This window comes from Suncus etruscus, chromosome 4 (assembly GCF_024139225.1).
Source record: "Suncus etruscus isolate mSunEtr1 chromosome 4, mSunEtr1.pri.cur, whole genome shotgun sequence".
In the NCBI taxonomy this organism is placed as follows: domain Eukaryota; kingdom Metazoa; phylum Chordata; class Mammalia; order Eulipotyphla; family Soricidae; genus Suncus; species Suncus etruscus.
In genome coordinates this window covers 142849432-142864029 of record NC_064851.1, presented here as the reverse complement: position 1 = coordinate 142864029, position 14598 = coordinate 142849432, and the positions used below count along the sequence as shown (strand labels likewise).

Below are 14598 nucleotides of genomic sequence, written 5' to 3'. Positions count from 1 at the left end.
GCTTATATTTAGTGAATATATTTATGTTTAGTGAATTTCTCCTTCCAATCTGTTAAACTTCATTCTGTTGTATTCTTTCTGACTCTGGAATAGATAGAACAGCAGCAAGAAAATCTCACAAGAAACAGAGATTCATGGGAGAAAGAGCATGGGGTCAAAAGTTGAGCAGCCTCTTGGATCAAAGTGAGCCAACCAGGTCCCCCTGTACCTCCCTGCTCTTTTATTAGCAAAGTTAATAGAATAAAGGTAATTCACTTGAGGAGTAAGGTTGATTTAGTTCAAAGTACTTATGTTAATTAAAGCTAGTTGGGTCCCTAATTGCTGTTGATCCTCAAAGAGCTCCCAGAATGAGAAATTCATTCCCATTCCCCTATCCCCTTGGAGGGGAAAGAGATCTTGGTGACTTTTATCCGCGGAAATAATCCACACAGACAGAAGGGTAAAAGGGGCAAGAACGTCGGATGTAGAGTCCTTTCAGCCTACCACCAGTTTCTAAAGAGCCAGCTAGTAAACTGCTATGGGCTCTCAACAGGACCTCTCCACCTGGCAGGACTTAAGTGGGAAAACAGGAAGAGATAATCTCAAGGAAATGCTTTTTTATATATAACACCTAATCAAGCCTGGGTGAGTTTTACACCTCAAAAAGGATGTGTGAAGGAAAAGTGAAATCAGAAAGGAAAAAAGAAAGCTGATCTAAGAATCAGCTACAGCTGATTCTATAACTACCTATTTATTTTATTTAATGGTAGTCTATTTCTACCATTTATTTTTCTGGGAAATATTGTTTAAGGCTACTGTATATACAATTGGAAAATGGGTCAAAGAAGAAAGAAACCAATCACAAAGCAGCAAATGTTTCAGTTGCAAATATTTGTTGGATCTCATTATGAGCTCCCTAGAATGACTCTTGTCTTTTTTACTTACTATGTATTATGGTGGATAGAAATCATCGTTTTTCTATTAATCAAAGGCAGGACCAGAGAGATAACACAGTGGTAGGGCATATGCCTTGCACGAGGCAGACACAGGACGGACCTGGGTTCTATTCCGTCATCCTATATGGTCCCCTGAGCCTGCCAGGAGTGATTTCTGAGCACAGAGCCAGAAGTAACCCCTGAGCACTGCAGGTGTGGCCCCAAAACAAAAACAAACAAGCAAAAAAGCAACTCTCTGAAGTCTTCTCCAGTGAAGAGTCTATAATTTTACAATCCCTTTAAGATATTAATGTATATGCCACTGTGTCTTTATGATTTTTCTGTTTCAGTGTTAAGTTTATTGGTTTTTGTCTTGTTTATTAGATTTGGTTATTTTAAGCAAACATCAGAAATTACAGCTTATAGGTTCTTCAGCTTCCCAATTGTGCATTTTTCACTTTATTTAAAAACTCTAAGTCTTCTCTGCAAGGTCGCAAATTCAATATAATGCAATTAGCTGTTTCCTTGATTTTCTCTATTTTTTTTTTTTTTTAGGAAAACGGCAGGTATAAATCTTGAGTTTCATCACCATTGATGCTGCCATTTCTGTCCATCTGTCTAATTGCTATTGACCACAGAAAGTAGTTTTTGATTGAGGCATAATGTAAAGTAATATTGATTAGAGTAAATGAACTTTTCTGCAGTGGCTAAGTCAATTAAGGAAAAAATATCTAGAGTTGCATCTCATGTAACAATGTCCAATTTTCATGTTACTGAGTTGTAGATCCTGCCCCTTGTCCTAGTTCTGGATATTTGAAGTAAATCCCTTCTTTTGTTTAATATCAAAATCTCATTTCCTGAGCAGAAGGATAGTAAAACTAAGTCTATATTCCTGCTGTTCCAATAGAACAGAAGGAAATTAGAACAAAAACAGATTTTACTTTTAATCCTTCATATAAGAAGCTTTTCCACATGCACTTTTTATCAAAGCAATATACATTTTATTCTAGGTTAACGATCAAGAAATCCATATCAAGAGGATATCAGCAGTTTTCAGCTGCTGTTACACTGGAAGGAGGCTCAGCCTGATTTTGCTGAGATGACTGATAATGATAGCATTGTGGGTGGATGAAGCACCTTTCACCCAGAGATGCTTTATAAAAATCACTCCCACCAGTTGTAAGTGCTTAGGCCGTTAGGGACTCAGATTCAGTGTCAGAAATGCCACATAAAGAAGGAGTAGAAGAAGAAAAGCACAGACCATCAGAGAGATATAACCTCATAGCTACAAACTCATTTGGAAACGAAGAGGCCTCTGATTATCAAGATATTCTTGAGATTTAAAAATGTGGGAATAAAATAAAGGTTTGCAAACTTGAGACCTGCTATATTAGATAACAGAAAAATTTACATTGTCTATGGGAACAGAGCCTCACTTTCCATTGGGTATAAAAGAAGTCATAGTTTTCACACAGTATTAATATATTTTTATATGATAATTTTTTTGTTTTGTTTTGTTTTATTTTTGTTTTGGGGGCCATACCCATTTGCTGCTCAGGGGTTATTCCTGCCTAAGTGCTCAGAAATTGCCCCTGGCTTGGGAGGACCATATGGGACGTCAGGGGATAGAACAGTGGTCTTTCCTTGGCTAGCACTTGAAAGGCAGACACCTTACCTCTAGCGCTACCTCACCGGCCCCTATATAATAATTTTTATTTTGACCAAAGTAGATTACAAATCATCCACAGTAAAATTTTAGGTATATAGTGACATTGAATCAGTGGCATTCCCAATAGCAATGTTGTCCTCCCTCTACCCCAGTTCCCAGCATGCAACCCATATCTTTCTTTTTAAAAATTAAATTTTCATAGTAGTTAGTGAAAAAATAAGTGGATTTAATGTCATTTTTTAATTTTAGTATTCAATACACTTTAACTGTATGTCATTATTCTAACATACATCATTTGCCATTCACTTTTTTTTATTTGGCTTTTGGGGCCACACCTGCTTGAAGCCCAAGGGTTAATCCTGGCTCCGTGCTCAGAAATCACCCCTGGCTTGGGGGAACCATATGGGACACTGGGGGATCGAATTGAAATCTGTCCAAGGCTAGTGCTTGCAAGGCAGATGCTTTATCTCTACCACCATCTCTCTGGCCCCTAGCCATTCATTTTTAATAAAATACTTCTCACACTTCCTTTTAACAACTTGGCTTTTTTTCCGGATAAACGTTGTTCTTATTTTTTCTGGAAAAACCATTGTTCTCTCTTGAACACATACCTTTCTCTTACTCTCCCTTCATATCTTTTAAAATTGTTTTCAATAAACATATTTTGCTTCACCAAAGTAATAAAAATACTGCTTTAAATGCCTCATCAAATAGATGGGAAAGCATAATGCTTTGTTTATTGTTATTTTATCTCTAGTTATATAACTATACTTAAATATGTGAAATTTAATCACCTTGAAGTACATATACAGCTCACAATGACTTTTTGATATTAGAAACAGGAATGCTTCCCTTTAGAAAATTTTACATTTTTGTTGACATATGGCTCCAAAATATTCTCCTTAGCAAACCTATCACTCCTACCTATCTCCTTTCAAATATGGATCTATGTAATACCTCTATTAAAATTTTAATGGCACATCTTATGCTTATTTTTTGAAGTTGACATTGTATGTTTTAGAAATTTACACTAAAAAAATTTTATGCCAACTATATCTAGGTAAGCTTTAAGAAAAATATATTTATTATGTCTATTTTATAAACTTTAATGAATTTCAATCTACTGGTTTCTGGACCAAAAGTACTGTGTATATTCATTACAGGATTTGATTGCTACAAATTTATTAAAAGACAATAATTAGTATTATTATATATCTTAATGAATAAATCAACCACTCTGCCTTGCCTCTTTTGCAGATATAATAGTTGCTACAATTTTAATATGAAAGTTATCAAGGTTTTTTGCCAAGGTAATATATCATATCATCTTGAGCTTTGGGAGTAATTGGTTTAAAAAATTCTCACTTATCTATATAGTTCTATGATTATTTTTATGAAGATTAAATCTTGGTCATGAAATAGGACTGAGGTTAATAAATTGTGCTTTATCTTTCACTGGCTTCCTCTTGTGAATGAGCAATGTATACACTGTGCAATCTTACTTAATGACCTTGTACTAACACTGATAACTGTCATTTATATTTTGAATGTTTGTTATGCCTTAAAAATAATGTAGTCATTTGCACGTGGCTAATTCAGGTCGGACCTTGGTTTGATTCCTGGGGACCCATATGGTTCCCCAAGCCAGGAGTGCTTTTTGAATGCATCGCCAGGAGTAAGCCCTGAGTGTCACCGGGTGTGGCCCCAAAACAAAACAAAACAAAAACCCACAATAATATAGTCATATGATGATCTAGATTTGTTCTTATAAAAGCAGTATTTAACATCCAACTGTATAAATAACTAACAAAATATAACACAGAGATACCACTTCACTCTTGCTAACAATGTAAGTCTTTGCTTTTTTGTACTTTCATGCTTTATTATTTAGTGCATGTTTGTAATTACTAATTCTGTTGGACTGCTACAATTATATGGTTGTTTAAAATAAAATAAAGGTTATGAGTGTTATGAGTGATTTGAGGACAGTAGTCATAAAGGCATAGTTCTATGAAGTTATGATATTAAAACCACAACCTAAATGTTAAGAATAATCTGAGAACTTAGCTTATTAAAGGAGTCCAAACATATTCACCATTTGATTTCATGAAAGGCATTATATTTGAGTGAAGTTATGATCATTATGCCAAGTTTAAATTTTATTTTAAAGTTATCAGAGAGCAAGATCATAGTTCAATTTCCCTTGTAGGAAACATTTCCTGGGAAATAGATGATATGAGAAACTTGCTAAGCACTGCACTGTTTTTGTATTAATGCAAAACATTACTATTGATATAGTGGTTTAAACAAAACTCCTTTGCTAACTCAGTTCTATATGTGAGATATATAAAAAAAATACTGTGTCCATAGCTAGGGTCTTCAAAACTAAAAGCAAAGTTTGGCTAGCATGTGCTTATATCTGAACACCTGGGAACACTCTAAGCTGGTACTTTTCCTGTGAAAAATAATTCAAAGTTTAACACTAAAAGAAAAATATATGTCACTGTAGCAAATAGGTCACTGATATATCTAATAGCTAGAAATATATCTAAAACTATGTCATTAATCTACCTAGTAACTGCATAACTAAGCAATAATAATTTTTATAAATGAAACAGTACTTCAAGATGCTATAATATTTTATCTAAGAAAGATAAGGTTTATAGTACCCAACAACATAATATAATCTTAGGACTTAAGCAAAGAAAAAAGATAGAATTAACCGTATAACAGAATGAAAGAAAGAAAAGGTCACATTCATAAAGGTGACTAGGTGTTGGATTTTAGAAAATAAAAGCACTCAAAAGCAGCTGCTATATGTTTAAAGAAGAAGAGGAAAATTTTTGTGGAATAAGAAATGATCAGTAGTAGAATAGTTGAACTAAGGAATGACTCCACTAAGTAATTTGTATTCACTAGATACATATTTTTAAAAAGACTGATTTAGCAAAAGCTAAAACTTGAACTTAAAAATGATAAATTTAAACTTACTGTCTTTTATTAACTCAATTGCATTTAAAGACAAAATTATGTTAGATAATAATTATAAAAGCATTTTATATTTTGCCATATTTATAGGTGTATGCTATATAAGTGTATATTATATGGGTATATGCTCTAGGTATGGCAACTATACCACGAAGAAAGAAAATGCATAATGTGCTAAGAAGTAATATTTGCATGGCACTACAACTAAATAAGTTTAAGTCTGAAGTATATTCTAATTAGTTAGCATATAAATGGAAAAATGTAGACTATTAAAACATGAAATTTGAAAACTATAAAATTATTAAATAAATATAATACTTTATTAGAAAATATTGCTCTAAAGCAATAGAGGGAACAAAAGAAAAATAGGTAGAAGAGAAAAAATAACAGACATTGAAATAAATATACTAAAGAAGGATGCTTATGATGACAAAAGTAACAAACTATCAGAACAATCATAAGCATTTATGTATATAACAATGAAGTATCAACATGCATGAATCAAAAGCCTTTTATAAATGGAGACATCTAAAATGTGTAATTCTAACAGGAATGATATTTTATCATGATTTTGGGACAATTTCTCTGAAGTGATAGTGAGTACCTATTTGTATATTTACTGTCCTTTTGTATGTATTTCATATAAATGATTACAGAGACATTCTGTCGTTTTTAGTTAATATTTTTCTAATGAGTTATTCAATGCTCTAGGCATTCAATCCTAATAAGACAAATGGGTTAAAAGGGTTTTCATACATTTTTTTCTATAGTGAACTACATGGCATGTGTATAATATCTGAATATTGTTCAAAGAGAAGAAATAATAAAAAGGAGAAAAGAATGAATACTAAATTCAATAAAATTTAATTTGAATTATAATAAAATATATTATGGTAAAAATTAGTAAAATAACAATTTAGTCTAATAAAATATATTATAGATAATATAAATCATATAAATTAATACTATATAACTAATAAAATATTAATTACAATAAAATTAATTCTAGTATTTCAAGTTACCTATAAATACATGTTTTGTTTCTTTTCTTTTTGACTTCTTTATTAATACTGGCTTGTAATTTGTCTTGAAGTCTTCTATAAAATTCTCCACCTGTATAATTTTGTTACATTAGCTTGCTATCATGTTTTTACTTCCTTCAGTTCTATTTGCATGGACTTTCTCATCTTCTAAAGGAGTTCTTTTTTGAGTTGGTTGAATTGTTCATCTATAGATTTCTTAATTTCGCAGGCTAGTGACTCTTGATTTTTTATGTTTCTAAAACATTAAGTATTAATTTTAGGTACTCCTCAACAAGTCTCAGGTACTTTTTGTGGACTTGAAAACTTACCATGATTTCTCTCCACATCCCCAAGTGAAGGCTTCTTCCTTAGTTTCACCATTGTTTGCATTTTCTGGGTTGGAGTTTCAGGATGTTTAAGAAAGTGATCATTCAACTGATTGTATAAAACGTGGCTAGATGTGTATCTGCTTTATTTTCCTAAACAAGCAAGGTTATCTAAGTATGACAAATATATTGCAAACTAATTCATTGCTTTGTCAAACTAGGTTTTGAGCTGTATATTTTCTAAGAGAAAGAAGTTCTAGGTCCAATCTACCTGGAAATATGTGATTATAAATTGAAATGTCTTCACTTGGAAAGCTAGCACATTTGTGCGATTTGTGAAGAGAAGGGCTGATGGGAAGGACTGGAGGTTCCTCCTCTCTGTAAACACACTGAGATGGAGCATGAGATGGCAGGGGATTAGAGCCCGGGGCAGAATGAGGAAGGAGGTTGGAGCAAGGTTCTGCAGGCAGTACTGGCTGAGTTTGATGGGAGGAACCCTCTCTCTACACACACACACACACACACACAGACCACAGATGGCAGGGGGATCAGGGCCAGTGGTGGGAGTTGGAAGGAGGCTTGGGAAAGACTCTACCCATAATATTATTTTAGAAATCACAGATCCTAAAAATCTGTCTTATAATTTCCTTTATTTAGCTAGTTTTGCCCAAGTTTTGGCATTTATCATACCTGTTTGTAAGTCCACTGAAAAGTATATGGCCAGTTTTTTTGGAGGGATGGGTGATTTTTAGGCTATGCCTGGGCTCAGGGGTTATTCCTGGCTCTGCACTCAGAAATTGCTCCTGGCAGGCTCAGGATACTATATGGGATGCTTGGAATCACCCATGTCTATTGCAGGACAGCTGCATGCAAGGAAAATGCCCTACCACTGTGCTATCACTCGGGCTTAATAACCATTTATCTTTGATCATGTAATCAATAATGATAATACAAGAAATATTTATTTAAGCTATAGTAAGTGCTAGCTGCTTTTATTAAATTATATATGTTATAGATATGGCTTATCAATCTCTTATGTATATTACAATGCTGTGTTAAATGAGCCTATGATTATCATCCAATATTAATTTTGGGGGGGGTGCTATATCCAGTAGCGCTCAGGGTTTATTCCTGACTCTGTGGGACTATATATGGTTCTGAGGTTCAAACTCAGGTTTATAGTGTGCAAAGCAAACATCTTACTCTCTTTACATTCTCTGAAAGCCCAAGGATCTCTACTTTTTGGATAAAAAAAAACTGAATAAAGAGGACAAAATATCTGGCCTTATTTTATATGACTTGACAGAGATGACATTAGACTTAAGTCCAGAAAATTTTAGTTCAGAAATTTTGCTCTTCCTCCTATATACATTGCCTTTTCTAAGTCCTCTTCAACCTCTTCTTATAACCCCAAGAATATTATTGGAATTTTGTGATTTTTCTGAAATTGTTATCTTCTATTAACACTAAATCAATATATTGTATGTTTTAGTCAGTGCATCAAATGAGCTTTTATTTTTTCACTATCTACATCACTGCAGTGGTTTAAGACTTATATTAAAATTAATGTGAACAAATTTGTAATAAAGGTGTTTAAATAAAAGAAAAAACTCAATCTGTGTTATATACCCAATGGACTGCTATGCAACTGTGAGAAAGTGAAGTGGACTACACTTGCCAGGCTGGTTCCCCCTCCATGATCTCCAGCATTGCAACAGAAAGCACAACAGAAAGGTTCCAATGCCCAACAAGAGGAGAGAGATTTGGGACATTGGTGATGGGAATGTTGCACTGGTGATGGGTGGTGTTCTTTACATGACTGAAACCCAAGCACAATCATGTATGTAATTAAGGTGTTTAAATAAAAAAAAAACAAATGCACAAAATAGAAAAAAAAGGAATTAACACTTAGTCAATAAGGGACTGGAGAATTGTACAGGGGTTAATGTGTTTTCCTTGCATTTGGCCAATCCTAGTTTTATCCCTAGAACTCCATATGGATATCAGAGCACTGTCAGAAATAGTGCTTGAGCATAGATTCAGGAGTAAGCCCTGTACATTGTTTGTACAAAACAAACAGAATAAACTTAGAACCTGGATAGACTGTGTGCAAAGTAATAACTAATTGTAATGGCCAATTAGCTTCTGATAATGTCTTCATCAGGAAAATGATAATCAAAACCATATTGTGAATTTCACAAACCATGCAGAGTTTCCAGTATAAAAAGTTTCCTGTTGAAATATGAAAAATCAATTGCACATAAAAAAGAAGAAAACCTAAAAATTTTCAACCTAATTCTGTGACTGCAGTCACAGCTCTGAAGGTGGGAAGATGGTTCAATCAGTGAAGAAATCTATAGCACAGCAAGCAGCAGTCACCAATACAATTGGCAAACCTGTCACTGTTGTGTGTGGACTGAGACAGGAAATAACATTCAATATCTTAATGAACTTCCATGTGGAATTAAAAAAACTACATTGCTGGAAAAAATAGTTCTGGGTTAAAATAAATATATCTGAGTATTAATGTTTAAGATAGAAGATGTGCTGAGTGATTCCCTCTTCAATCCTTTGAGAAAAAGGACACAGATTGAGCTGCAATCCAGAAACAAAGAATAGTAACATAGAATTTTGGTGTAAATGGGCTGGTAATGAATGGACATAAAGGTTAACACTTAAAGTGGTGTTCTTGGTGACATTACTTTTCAGGCCCCCAATAGCGAAACTGTGGACAAAGATTCTAATTTATTCCTTTCCCCAATCACTATGATGACTAATGCTAAGGAGAATTCTGAAGTCATCCTGTCATTATCAGAAATACAAAAATAATCTTATCCTGATATGCACACACATCTGTAGTAACCTATATAAAAATAATATGAATTTTCTCAAAAATGAGGGGACAAATCTTGAAAGCAAACTCAAATACAGAGTTAAAGTAGGTAACAAAGAATCCAGAATAGCAATCATAATAAATCTTAGAAAAATTAAAGGATCGTAGTTAAATACAGCATCCAAGTTCAGAATATACAGGCATATGAGTTCATGGTGTTCTTCACAACAATGATTAAAATTAAATTAAAATTGAGGCCAGAGTGGTGGCACAGGGCATAAGGCGTCTGCCTTGCGCTTGGTAGTGTAGGATGGACCACAGTTTTATCCCCAGCATCCCATATGGTTCCGCAAACCAGGAATGACTTCTGAGCACATAGCCAGGAGTAACCCCTGAGTGTCACCAGGTGTGCCCCACCAAAAATAAATAAGTCCCACTGAACAGCATCCAGGTAAGATGTCCCTGCCCAACGAAGGTGGGGCCAATTCCTGCTGTGTGATTGGGAACCCAGAGACTTATAAAGAACAGCGGCCATGCTCTCTGCCTCTTTTCTACTAAGCCAGCCTAGCCTACAGACACCAAAAACTGTAATCTCTCCAGGACCCACACCCGGTAAGATGTCCCTGCCCAACAAAGGTAGGGCCAATTCCTGCCATGTGATTGGGAACCCAGAGACTTATGAAGAACAGCGGCCATGCTCTCTGCCTCTTTTCTACTGAGCCAGCCTAGCATACAGACACCCAAAACTGTAATCTCTCCAGGACCCACACCCCTGAATTCCATTTCTGCAAATTGTAAGAAGCAATTTACAGCCTTACCAATGGGCTAATTTTGCAGTACATCCCCATATTTACAGAAATCAAGATGGCTCCTCTAAAACTTAGGAAACTTAGGAAACAGCTAGCTCTTGCCAGGTATAGGCCCATACCAGGGCCCTTATCCCTAGCCTGAGGAGTGCTGGGAGGCTTGGCAGGCCCCCAGCCGTCCTTGATTCTGAAGACCAGCTCTTGCCAGGTATGGAGTTTGGGGAGGCCCCATACCAGAGCCTTTCTCCCTAGCCTGGGGAGTGCTGGGAGGCTTGGCAGGCCCCCAGCCGTCCTTTTCTTTTTTTCCTGACTCCAGGCCTTCCCTGGGTGCCAGCTCAGATGGCCAGAAGTGGGTTCAGGTGGACTCTTAGTGGTCCTCAGGTTCCCCCTTCCCTCCCTACTCCAGGGGGGAGGTGCATGGGGAGGAGGGCGGGCAGACATCTGGCTTCTGGTTCCCTCCTTGAGTCTGGAGACCACCTCTTGCCAGGTATAGGGTTTTTCTTCCCTGGACTTCAGTCTTTCCCTGGGCACCGGTCTAGGTGGACTCTATAGGGGTCAACAGGCTTTCTCCCTTTCTCTCCCTACACTAATGTGAATGCGCTCTGGGAGGAGGGCAGACTGTTCTAGCACTGGTTTATGTTGGGACAGTTAGTGGAAATTTTTTCTCTTTGTTTTCATATTGGTAGTATTGTGTGCATAAATACTCTTCACACCAAAGAAACTTGAACAAATGATAAGCGGTAGTACAATATCAGAAATATGAAAAATTATAACCTAAAACAAGAAAAAACAAATGGTATAAAGAACAGAATCTATATAATAAAATGATTTAAAGTTGATAACGGGAAAAATATAATTTTAGATATAATAATCCTGATACAACTCTCTTATTTTTTTGTTTTTAGGTCACACCAAGCAGCATTCAGGGGTTACTGTGGCTGTACACTCAGAAATTACTCCTGTCAGGCTTGGGGGACCCTAAGAGATGCCAGGATTTGAACCACTGTCCTTCTGCATACAAGGCAAATGCCCTACCTTCATGCTATCTCTTTAATCCCAAGTCTGATACAACTCCAATGAATACCATAAAGAAAAAATCTTAGACCAAGGGAAAGCCCTTTCAAATTTCCCCAATACTTACTGTGCCTATGTAAAACAAAACAAAACAAAAACAAACACACAAAACTTCACACCATGCCTCCTTTCCTTTTCTCTTTTTTGTGTTGTTGTTTAGTAGTTATTTACTGTGACTATTGGGTATTTAGTCGTTGGTTCTTCTTCTTCTTCTTCTTCTTCTTTTCTTCTTCTTCTTCTTCTTCTTCTTCTTCTTCTTCTTCTTCTTCTTCTTCTTCTTCTTCTTCTTCTTCTGCTGCTGCTGCTGCTGCTGCTTCTTCTTCTTCTTCTTCTTCTTCTGCTGCTGCTGCTTCTTCTTCTGCTTCTTCTTCTTCATTCTTTTTCTCTTTTTTTCCCATTTTTATTCTTTTAAATTGTTACTGATAACTCCTAGATGGATTTCTCCCAGATTTCTTTTTTTCTTTTTTCTTTTTTTTTTCTTTCTTTTTTTTCCCCAACAGAACCACAGAACTTGGATCATTTTGTTCTGCCTCATAAGTTAAGGGGAACAAAAATGTTGTTACTAGGAACAAATGATGACATGAACATTGAGTGAAATTAAATAATAATCAGACCTAAATATCAAATCCAAAGTCAACGACAACAGAATCAAAATCTACAAGAAGTTATATACAAAGGACATCAATTACACTAGCAGTCCAGGGGACAAGGAGGGGAAGTATGGGATGCATGCTGGGGACTGGGGCAAAGGGAAGTCAACATGTGGTGGGGAATTGACCTAATTCACTGTCACTATGTATCTTAAATATAACTGTGAAATACTTATAATGCATATGGGTCTCAATAAAAAATAATAAGAAAAAGAAAGTAAAATCTGCAGCAAATATATGTAGATAAAAAATGAAGAATGGAAGAAATCATGTGGGTAAATAGTTTACTTGAAAGCAGATACAAATACAAAATACAAAAACATCAGAAGTGTGAAATAACTGCAAACAAAACAGAATGGTTGTAAGAAAGTCCCACATGTCAAACAATCTTTATATTCAATGTGTTAAACACCTTGAATATGAACAATCAGAAGTAATTTATAAAAACACAAACTGTTGTATTATCCATTTTTATGCATCTTATATTCTCATATTGAATATAAAGAATGCAAACAAATATATATGTGTGTATATATATATAAAGAATAAGCCAATGTGACAGAGGGAGGAGCAGCAGTTTTTATTCTTAAATTAGCCTTTCAACTAACAAATATAATATGTGACAAGACTATTCATGATATAGTAAAAAAGAGACAAAGCTATCAAGAATGTATAAGTATGTTTTACATATACACCAGTGCAGGACACCAAATTTACAAAATAATTAACAGACATAAATGAATGCATTAAAGTTATACAATAATTATAAAAGAATTCAAAACATTATTTGAATCAACAGATAATCCAGACAAAAATTAACTAGAATGCGCAGCTTTTGCATTTAGAGAGGATTAAGAGATTCAGTGGGAGATGGAGGAAGAAATGGCAGGAGAGGTTGGCAACATGGAGGGATAGAGATTGGTTGAGATCCTGGGCTGCTGAAATAGGCTGCTTAAAAGATTATAATTGAAGCCACACCTGTTGGCTAGGGTCTTGAATAAAGCTTCATGTCTTCTGAAACCTGACTGTTGTGGATCATTTCCTCACTGCTAACCTGAACCCTCAGATCCGCTGGCTGGAGGGAGTTGCAGGAGCATGGCCCAGGCCAGAATGTAAAGGCCCTCACCATTATCCAGCCTCATCCAGGACTCAATAATTAAATGCTATTCTACAAATGACAGAAGACTGATTACAACAACAATTTGGACAAAACTACTAGAACCATAAAAAATTTATCCTAGACCTTGTCCTATGACCTGTGCAAATACCAAGATCTCTAACTACAGAGGCCTAATTTTATCATCCACAACTGAGAGGAAAGTTTCCTGGCACCACAGAAAAGACCTTGGGGTGTGATAATGAGCATGTACAGAGCCAGTAGTTTTTCTCATGACAGTATGCTTCAAGGGCAAAGAAACCCTGTATCTCTTACTTCAAGGGAACTTCCTTTCTTACTTTCCCAATACTTATTGTGCCTATGCAAAAAACAAAAGTGGGTGGAAAGCACAAAACCTTGCCACACCAGCACTCCTTTTTTATTTTTTTCTTTTCTCTTCTTTTTCTTTTTGACTTTTCCTATTTTTTCTTCCCCTTTTCTTTCTTTTTTACTCTTGTAGTTATTATTTGGTGATTTTTTTTTTGCTGCTGCTGGGTGCTTTTTATTTTATTTTATTTTTTGTCCCCCATTCACAATACAAACCAGGCAAAGGGCCTGTGTTGAGGTGTATATGGGGTGCATTTACTGTACCTCCTCTTTCTATACAGTCAGTGTAAAGAACACAGCCTGTGGTAAGAATTGGGAGGCCTTATCTTTTCTTTTCTTTTTTTATTTTTTAATATATATACATATATACATGTATATATGGATATATATATATATATATATATATATATATATATATCCTTCTCCAGTGCAACATTTCCATGATCAATATCCCAAGTGTCCTTCCTCCCTACCCCACACCAGCCTGTACTCTAGACAGGCCTTCCACTTCCCTTATTTAGTCACATTTTGTTATGATAGTTCTCAGTGTAATTATTTCTGTGACTGCACTAAACAATCCTTGTAGTGAGCTTCATGTCAGGAGCTGGACCTTCCGGTCCTCCTCTTTTTTTCTCTGAGAATCATTATACAAATGTTTTTCATTTTTCTCAAAACCCATAGATGAGGGAGACCATTCTTTGTTTATGTCTCTTCCTCTGACTTATTTCATTCAGCATAATATATTCCATATACATCCATGTATAGGAAAATTTCATGACTTCATCTCTTCTGATAGCTGGATAATATTCATCTATTGAGGGGCATCTAGGCTG

The 14598-nt window shown here is 35.4% G+C and overlaps 1 non-coding gene across 1 annotated transcript; it reads right to left on the bottom strand.

Annotated features, from left to right (window-relative positions):
- Window positions 1-13955: 13955 nt before the first annotated feature.
- On the bottom strand, window positions 13956-14087 carry LOC126007775 (small nucleolar RNA SNORA51). Its single transcript, XR_007495259.1, has one exon. It is a non-coding gene; the product is annotated as a small nucleolar RNA SNORA51 (small nucleolar RNA).
- Window positions 14088-14598: the final 511 nt, after the last annotated feature.